The following is a 10,187-nucleotide window of genomic DNA, read 5'->3' as shown; positions in this document are numbered from 1 at the left end:
AGATCCCTATGGGCCGCAGCATTTATTTTGCCACCCATAGGGAGCTCTGACAATTCTTACACAGGCCTGCCACTGCAGCCTGAGTGAAATAACATCCACGTTATTTCACAGCCATTTACTACTGCACTTAAGTAACTTATAAGTCACCTATATGTCTAACCTTTACCTGGTAAAGGTTGGGTGCTAAGGTACTTAGTGTGTGGGCACCCTGGCACTAGCCAAGGTGCCCCCACATCGTTCAGGGCAAATTCCCTGGACTTTGTGAGTTCGGAGACACCATTTCACGTGTGCACTATACATAGGTCACTACCTATGTATAGCGTCACAATGGTAACTCTGAACATGGCCATGTAACATGTCTAAGATCATGGAATTGTCACCCCAATGCCATTCTGGCATTGGGGAGACAATTCCATGATCCCCCGAGTCTCTAGCACAGACCCGGGTACTGCCAAACTACCTTTCCTGGGGTTTCACTGCAGCTGCTGCTGCTGCCAACCCCTCAGACAGGTTTCTGCCCTCCTGGGGTCCAGCCAGGCTTGGCCCAGGAAGGCAGAACAAAGAACTTCCTCAGAGAGAGGGTGTTACACCCTCTCCCTTTGGAAAAAGGTGTCAGGGCTGGGAGGAGTAGCCTCCCCCTGCCTCTGGAAATGCTTTGATGGGCACAGATGGTGCCCATCTCTGCATAAGCCGGTCTACACCGGTTCAGGGATCCCCCAGCCCTGCTCTGGCGTGAAACTGGACAAAGGAAAGGGGAGTGACCACTCCCCTGACCTGCACCTCCCAGGGGAGGTGACCAGAGCTCCTCCAGTGTGCTCCAGACCTCTGCCATCTTGGAAACAGAGGTGCTGCTGGCACACTGGACTGCTCTGAGTGGCCAGTGCCAGCAGGTGACGTCAGAAACTCCTCCTGATAGGCTCTTCCCTGTGTTGCTAGCCTATCCTCCTTCCTAGGTAGCCAAACCTCCTTTTCTGGCTATTTAGGGTCTCTGCTTTGGGGAATTGTTTAGATAACGAATGCAAGAGCTCATCAGAGTTCCTCTGCATCTCTCTCTTCACCTTCTGCCAAAGGATTGACCGCTGACTGCTCAGGACGCCTGCAAAATCGCAACAAAGTAGCAAAGACGACTGCTGCAACCTTGTATCGCTGATCCTGCCGCCTTCTCGACTGCTTTCCTGGTGGTGCCTGCTGTGGGGGTAGTCTGCCTCCTCTCTGCACTAGGAGCTCTGAAGAAAGGTCCCGTGGGACGACGGAATCCTCCCCCTGCAACCACAGGCACCAAAAGAACTGCATCACCGGTCCTCTGGGTCCCCTCTCAGCACGACGAGCATGGTCCCTGGAACTCAGCAACTCTGTCCAAGTGACTCCCACAGTCCAGTGACTCTTCAGTCCAAGTTTGGTGGAGGTAAGTCCTTGCCTCCCCACGCTAGACTGCATTGCTGGGTACCACGTGATTTGCAGCTGCTCCGGCTCCTATGCACTCTTCCAGGATTTCCTTTGTGCACAGCCAAGCCTGGGTCCCTGACACTCTAATCTGCAGTGCACAACCTCCTGAGTTGTCCTCCGGCGTCGTGGGATCTCCTTTTGTGACTTTGGGTGAGCTCCGGTTCACTCCTCTTCGTAGTGCCTCTTCCGGCACTTCTGCGGGTGCTGCCTGCTTCTGTGAGGGCTCCCTGTCTTGCTGGGCACCCCCTCTGTCTCCTCACACAAGTGGCGACATCCTGGTCCCTCCTGGGCCAGAGCAGCATCCAAAAACCCTTACCGCAACCCTTGCAGCTAGCAAGGCTTGTTTGCGGTCTTTCTGCGTGGGAATACCTCTGCAAGCTTCTTCACCACGTGGGACATCCATCCTCCAAAGGGGAAGTTCCTAGTCCTCTTCGTTCTTGCAGAATCCACAGCTTCTACCATCCTGTGGCAGCTTCTTTGCACCCTCAGCTGGCATTTCCTGGGCATCTGCCCAATCTCGACTTTGTCGCGACTCTTGGACTTGGTCCCCTTGTTCCACAGGTACTCTCGTCCGGAAGCCACCTTTGTTGCATTGCTGGTGTTGGTCTTCCTTTCAGAATTCCCTTATCACGACTTCTGTGCTCTCTGGGGACTATAGGTGTATTTTACACCTACTTTTCAGGGTCTTGGGGTGGGCTATTTTTCTAACCCTCACTCTTTTCTTACAGTCCCAGCGACCCTCTACAAGCTCACATAGGTTTGGGGTCCATTTGTGGTTCGCATTCCACTTCTAGAGTATATGGTTTGTGTTGCCCCTATACCTATGTGCTCCTCTTGCAATCTACTGTAATTCTACATTGCTTGCATTACTTCCTTTTGCTATTACTGCATATTTTTGGTATTGTGTACATATATCTTGTGTATATTTGGCATCCTCATACTGAGGGTACTCACTGAGATACTTTGGCATATTGTCATAAAAATAAAGTACCTTTATTTTGAGTATATCTGTGTATTGTGTTTTCTTATGATATTGTGCATATGACACCAGTGGTATAGTAGGAGCTTTGCATGTCTCCTAGTTAAGCCTAAGCTGCTCTGCTATAGCTACCTTCTATCAGCCTAAGCTGCTAGAAACACCTCTTCTACACTAATAAGGGACAACTGGACCTGGTACAGAGTGTAAGTACCCCTTGGTACCCACTACAAGCCAGGCCAGCCTCCTACACACTTCCCTAGGATACATCAAAGGGCATGGAGCCCCCTCGTGGAGCAGTGGCATTGTGCGTTCATCAGGCTGAGGTGCCCCCCTCCCCCCCCACTTGAGGTGCCTGTATATTTTCTATGTGATGCCCCTCCAGTGTTCTCTCCGTTTGGAGTCAGGTATCATGTGTGGGCCTCGCCCATGCATTTTGGGCCCAGTGGTCCACGGACAATGATTGGTGCACTATCCAGACTTGTGTAGTTGGTGTACATATTTGTATATACTGGATTTTGACTTTTGACTAATGGATTTTTATTGATTACAATCGTTCAAATCAATTCCTTTTGTCCTTGTGTTATTCAGGGGGTGGGGGTGTGTATATGTAATGTTGCAGCATGTATTTGTGTGTATGGTGTTGTGGGTGAGGGTGGGGGTGATGCATGTGTGTGTCACTCTTTTTTCCCTCCCCCCCTGTGTTGTAGGTGCAGTTACTCACTGTGGTGGTTGCCGCCGTCGTTAGAGCTCCTGATAGAGGAGCAGGAAGACCATTGCCAGCAGGATCTGCAATTCGGGCTCCATGGCGTCCTGGTTCCTCGTGGGGTGTGGAGAGGTGAGTGTTTTCACTTCTGTGTACTGTTTCCGCCGTGTTTTTATTTGCGTTTGTTCCGCCGCGGAAAAGGTGGCGGATATCAGTGTTATGATAGGGTGGGCGGTACATTGTCTTCCGCCTGTCTGTTGGCGGTGTCCGTCGCGCTGTTTGTTTGTACCGCCATGGCGGTCAGAGTGTTAAAGTGGCTGTCTATGTTGGCGGTTTCCGCCACGGTCGTAATCCCATTTTTTTTTCCCGCCGGCCTGTTTGCGGAATTACCACCGCTTTAACACCGACCGCCAGGGTTGTAATGAGGGCCATTATGTGTGTAATGTGTGTGTGACTTACTTTCTCAGGAGGAGAACAATGGAGACACTGACTGGAGTAGAAGCTGCAACAATTTTGTTACCTGATGAGACGGATGATGGGAACATTGCAGGAGAAAACCAATCAGCGACATGTGAACGAAGTAGTGATAGAATTCATAGATTTAAAGTCTTAGTTTTATTGGACAAAGTGTGGACATGCGATCCCTTGACCAACAGGGACTTGGGAAGTATTTCTAGGGATTTTAACTTAACAAGAGTGTACTGAGAGAAGACGGCCATTGCCCATTTTCTTGTTGTCCAAAAGGTCAATATTTTCCTGTGCGTCTTGACAAGAGACGTGCTCAACTTTAATGCTTAAAGACTTTGCGTTTTCTGAACTTTTATGCTGAATCCTGATGCCGTGCTGATAAACTGGTGTCCTGATGACGAAGACTATCTTAGCTTGCCGATGCAATTGACGAGAGATATTATTGTACCCATGGGAATGTCATGCATATTTGCTTTTTTCTTTCTAGGTACCAACCGCACTGTTTTGTGAGAGCCATAGGTAGATGTTTTCCAAATTTGTAATACAAAAGTGTTTTGCATGTAGCCCAACATGCTGATGCTAATCTGATGTTAGATAAGGATTCTCACTAATGAAAGTCTGCTAATAGGGAATAATGCTTGATGAATTTCTCTGCTGAATCTAAATGTATGTGATATCGTTTGCGCAATTGTTCTTGTTATTAATCTGCACCATAACCTTAGAATGTGTAATAGTTCAAACTTTGATTAGATTGAGGTTCTTCCGCAGATTCGGACAGCCAGTGTTGTTTCTGTATGTGTATCATTTGATTTTGAGATTAATTTACATGATGTTAGCATTGTTAATATAGGGAAATAAATATTCTAACTTTTTCTAAAAGGTGTGGTTATTCATGACTGAAAGGTGTGTGACAATTACTGACTCCAATTGATTATTAATGTAATTGATTATTGTTAATTATTGATATTGTTTATTGATTATTGATCTGTATGTACTGGAATTATGGTGGGATCATCTTAATTGCGAGTCAAAAGGTTTATCGACCTATTTGCGTCCCCTTGTAAGTTTACTTATTAAGGTCAGACGCGCCAACAGAGATGGTATCAGAGGTACTGGTTTGTCTCCTTAAGAGCTCACCAGAGACGTCTGGTACAGAGTAAGAGCAGAGAAGTATGGGTTTGTCTCCTTAAGAGCTCATCGTAGGTGTCCGGCACAGAGTAACAGATACTGACAGAGAAGAACAGGTAGTGATAGGGATAGTAGTAGGATTGATGGTCTCAGAGTTGGTGGTACCTTGAAGATTTGGGGCCATATGTACGGAAGCTTTTTCCCATAGACACAGAATGGGTAAAATCCTTTGGTACATCTGGCCCTTGGTCCTTTGAGAGTTCATTATTACTGAGATTTGGATTTTATTTTGCAATTATGTTAATTGGAGAGAAAATGTCCCCTTAGGCCTAGAAATGACTTTCCCAGAATCACGGATCTTGCTGATGGTTGTTTGAGTATGTTCTCGGCATTCTAGTGACAGTGTGAATGTAGTAGGTTGCCCTTGCACAGCTTATGCAAATTGCAGGTGAATTGTGAGGGTTTAGGGGGTTTGCGTACTCCAAATGAGGTTGTAGAAGGAGTGTGCGTACTCCGCAGTGTGAGAGTAGGGAAGCCGTCAAACTTCACATCTGTGTGGCGCTTTGTGCTAAAAAATTGTCCCCGTGGTTGTTGATGTACAGACTCTGTGTGGTCTAAGACTCCGGAGTATATTGAAAAGTGTATGAGACACTTGGGTTTTATGTTGTAATTTGTCTGGTTTAGTAGTTGATCGGGCGTGGTCGACAAGTCAGAGTGTGAGTCAAAGTGAGTGAAAGAAAATTTCGACTGAGATCTGGCGAGTCATTTGTGCACCAGGACAGACCCACTGATCAGTTGGGAGTAACATTTGCGGGTCGAATTGTGCTTGCGAATCTGGGAGACTGAGAAAGAAGGAGTAGCTGTTAGAGCGAGAGCCGTCAGTGAAAAATCTGTAAAGTTTCTGAAGCGATTGTGTTACCTTTCCTATGGTAAACCAGCAGATTTGTTTTTTGGTTTTTGATTAGTGCTCGCAATTTTTGCATTCGTTTTGTGTGAATCGAAGTTTGGGAGGACAAGCCTCAAGACTTTGTCAGCCGCAATGCGTATGAGTGTGTAGTGATTGGAGCCACGCTGGGATTGGAGCCACGCTGAGAAGGGTCACGCACTGATTGTAAGCCGTCCGTGAGAGGCAATTGGTTGAGAAAGTAGGTAAAGGGAATTCTGGGATTAAAAGTCACTTCTGATTTGATTTTGAATAACAAAAGGTAGAAAAAATGAAATTTTTCAAAGCTTCAAAGAGTGCTTTAAGGGGAGATACATATATTACAATGAATATAGGTGAGGCTACACCGCCAGAAGGTACACCAGCTTACATTGTAATGGAAGAGAAGGGTGTTGCGCCATGTCTTTGGCTAAAGCAATGGTTCAAAGTGACAGAAAAGGATGGGAGCATTTCCTACAAATGGGATGTTCAATTTGAGGGTTCTGAAGCATTTAAGGATGGTGCTATATGAACCGAAGCCCCTTCTGAGACCAGCAGAGTTTGAGGCATCAGCGATTTGGGAGCTAGTAGCCAGACAGCAACAGCAACAGAAATTCGAGAGGAGGATGAGAAAGACAGAAAAAACTGTAACAGAGGCTCGGTGGGACAGTAATCAGAGAGTTTAGAGGTTGGAGACTTTGCACGGAATTAAGTTGTTTCCGGCAATTATGCAGGACAATGAGAAGGAAGGAAAGAAAGCTACTAGAAAGACTAACAGAAGTCTGTCCGAAAGTAGGGAGGCTAGAAAGTCTTCAACAGTGGAGGAAGAATCTGATGATGATGAGTTTATTTTAGTTATTGAGAAATCACCCACCAACATATGTAGCACATGAGAGTGGTCCGAGTACCAGTGCTGATCCTTCAGCTCTGACATAGGTTAATGGGAAGGGAAGTCCAAAGCAAGTTAATGCTAGCCTGACACAGAATGCAATGCAGAGTGGTCTTAATGCACCTACTACTCCTGTAGTACAAAGCCGAGTGCAGCCGCCACAAGTTAAGAGATGTGCCTGTTAAGGAAACAACTTTGAACTTAATGGTGCCTATGGAACAGGTTTACCTGAGACCGATGTTGGTTCAGACTGAATCAACTCCACTTTTACTGCCGCAGGTACAGCCACAAGTCATGCTGAGATTCACTCCAGTAACAGGAACAAAGTCAGATATGTCTTCAATGATGAATCAGAACATGGGAGTTACTCTCCCACCGAAAGTAAGTGCCAGACCAACCCCAGATGCTATATCGTTACCTATTACTGTTGGCCCAGCCGTACCCCTATTTGCACAAACGAAACCTAGTGCAGGTGAACAGGGTGTCATGACACAGAATGTAATTAATGGGGAGGACATAATGAAAATGCTTGAGTAGTCTCTCGTGTGGGACAGACTTTTGACGGATCAAGATCATTGTTAGACCTCAGTCCATTTGTAGCACTTCTAGATACTATGGTAGGGTCAAACGTTAGCCAGAGTTTGAAATTGTTGACACCGCAAACCCTGAATGCAGTTGCACCGCAGGTGCCACCAGTCCAAGCCACTAACATTTCGTTACAAGGTTTGACAGCTCAGCAGTTGACTGAATGGTTAGACAAGCTTCATATCCCCTGAGTGCTCCTAAGGGAGAGGAGTGTTTGAATTATGCTAGGCTAAGCATGGAAGTGGGTGAACTCATTGAGGGAACTATGGGCGTGGATGGGTTAGAGTCCTACTCAGAAGCCGAGTTGATATATTTGTGCCCGAAGATTACAAGGGAAGTGAGCAATGTGCATCAGAAACTAGCAGACCTGGCAGAGAAATACGGCCTAGAAATTGAGAAGATGAAGCATTTGAAAATAAGTTACAGATTATACTTTGAGACTAGTGATTTTGAACACATGTGATCTGCCGGAATGAAGGCATACTTTAAAGAATTGCTTCAAAGTGCCCAGACTTGGAGAACATTAGACAAATGGGAAGGCAGATGGGTAAAGGAAAGAGACAAGAGGAAAAGGGATTCTGTGGAGCTGACTTTAAATGTGCAGCAGGATAAAAATCCAGTGAAGATTTCACTAATGAGAGAGATTCCAGGAGAGAATGTTATTCATGTCCCTTGGAACAGAAGTGACATTCTATCATTTACAAATGATTATCCAAAATTAAGAGAGAAGCTAGTAGAGTGGTGCCAACATACAGACAGGTTTGTGAAACTTGCAAAGTGCTTGTGCGAGGACTTGAACACATTACTAGAGACAGTGGTTACAGCTGATCTGTGGATCGAATGTAAAAGGAGTGTTTATTGGCCAACAAGCGAACCAGAGAGAGACAAGAATACAGGTGCACCTTCTCACGAGGTAATTAAATATTAATATAAGGTGATACAGTTTTTGGAAACGAGAATTTCTCCCAAGAATATTGATTGGCAAAGGATTGACAGGACAGCTCAGGAAGCAAAGGAGTCTATATAAACGTATTATGAGAGATTGTTACAGGCATTCACGTATTACAGTGGTACAGAGACAATTGAGGCAAAAGACATGATTCATTTTTTGTTCAGATTTGTGGAAAGATTGAGACCTGAAATTAGCCAGTTGATTATAAGTCATTTAATTTACTGGCAAGCAAAGTCGATTGATGAGGTGTTGCAGTATGCAAAGTACTGGAGTGATGAGACTGAGTTGAAGCAGAGAAAGCTGAAAGAGAAGGTGATGGTGATGTAGATTAAAGCTACTCAAACAGGCATGCAAGGGAATTTTCCACAACAGTTACCACAGCAGCAGCATGGAAATTTGATGTTTCAGCCCCGGATGAGAGGTAGAGGTTGTGGAGGTAATATGAATCGTGGTCCAGACTTGGGTACGGTAGGGGTTCAGAATGATGTGCAGGGAATGAAGAAGTTATTGCAATGTCACGTTTGCAGAGCAGTTGGACATTGGAAACCGGAGTGTCCGATGATAGTGCAGAAAAGTGTTGCTCAGCAAAGTAATGACATCAATTTGTTCCAGAACATGAGAGGGCCGAGAGTGAGAGGTCCTAATCCAAATTTTCAAAATAATGTGAATCAAGTCCAGAATTCTCAACTCATGCAGCAGGTGCAAATGCCACGTATAAAAATGACACAGTTGCAGCCAATTCAATAGCAGGTTCCCATGGTAGCTAGACAGTGAATTCAAATACCTCAAGCCCCAACAACAAAAGATGATGCTTTCTCAACAGGTCACAGGTCAGAGGTTTAACCAAAGTAAGAACACAGTACACCAATTCCAGTTACATAGTGTGAATGGAATAAATGATGATTGGATGAGCGACAGTTCAGATGAGGAGCCATGTGTGCTTGCAACTTCCTTAGAAGTAGATCAGAGAGGTCCCTATGTGAAGCGAAAGGTTATGGGTCATAGAGTTTCATTCTTGGTTGACACAGGAGCCACACACTCTGCAGTGAGAAGTGCAGAAGTTCCAAACTTGCCCCTTTCAAGGAGAACAGTTCAGATTGTAGGAGTGGCTAATCAGTATTTGACTAACCCGATTACAGAACCAGTTCAGGTTAAAATTGGTAACTTTCAGGGATTGCACAAATTTATAGTCTGCAATTCCGGTACCCTACTGGGAAGAGACTTGTTGTGTAAAACAAAACGTTTGATTACTTGTTCAAATGATGGAATTGAGGTTCAGACGAATAGTGATGATGAAGATGACCAAGCCCCAGAGATAGAAGGTGAACATACAAATGAGGAGTACCCTCTGATTGAATTTTTCCCAATGTTCACAATAAAGGAGCTTCATTCCGATTCACAGGGAATGGTTAAGGAGAAAGTGTGGGATCTGACAGGAAAAGAAGTAGGTCTGATAAAGGGAGTTGAGCCAGTTAAAGTTACTGTAAAGCCGAATGCAGTTTTCCCTCAACTTCCGCAGTAACACATGCCACAAGATGTCCTCATGAAAGTCGCCCAAATAATTGCAGACTTTGTAAAACAAGGGGTTTTGAAGGAAGTATTGAGCAGCCCATGTAATTCACTGATAATGGGTTTGCAAAAGCCCTATGGGAAAGTTTGAATTGTCCATGATTTTAGAAAAATAAGTGAAACTGTGGTCAAATGTTGTCCCGTGGTGCCCAAGCTGTGATGTTTCAGATTCCATGTGATGCTGAGTGGTTCACTGTCATTGATTTGCAGCAAGCCTTTTTGTTGTGCCTCTACATAAGGAAAGCCAATTTCTCTTTGGTATCAAATTTTTGGATTGAGTTTATTGTTGGTGCAGAATTCCTCAAGGGTTTTCAGAGTCACCTTCGATATTCAATCAGATCTTTAAAAAGAATTTGGAGTCATTGGAATTGCCTTTCAAATCGACCTTGGTACAGTACATTGATGACTTGCTGATTGTGTCCAGGACAAGGGACGAATGCAAGTATGATACGATTGCCTTACTGAACCAAATAGGAAAAAATTGTCATAAAGTGTCTCCGCTCAAATTGCAATACTGTCAAAAAGTAGTGATATATTTGAGTCACC

This window comes from Pleurodeles waltl, chromosome 4_1 (assembly GCF_031143425.1).
Source record: "Pleurodeles waltl isolate 20211129_DDA chromosome 4_1, aPleWal1.hap1.20221129, whole genome shotgun sequence".
Classification (NCBI taxonomy): Eukaryota; Metazoa; Chordata; class Amphibia; order Caudata; family Salamandridae; genus Pleurodeles; species Pleurodeles waltl.
This window is presented reverse-complemented; position numbering follows the sequence as displayed.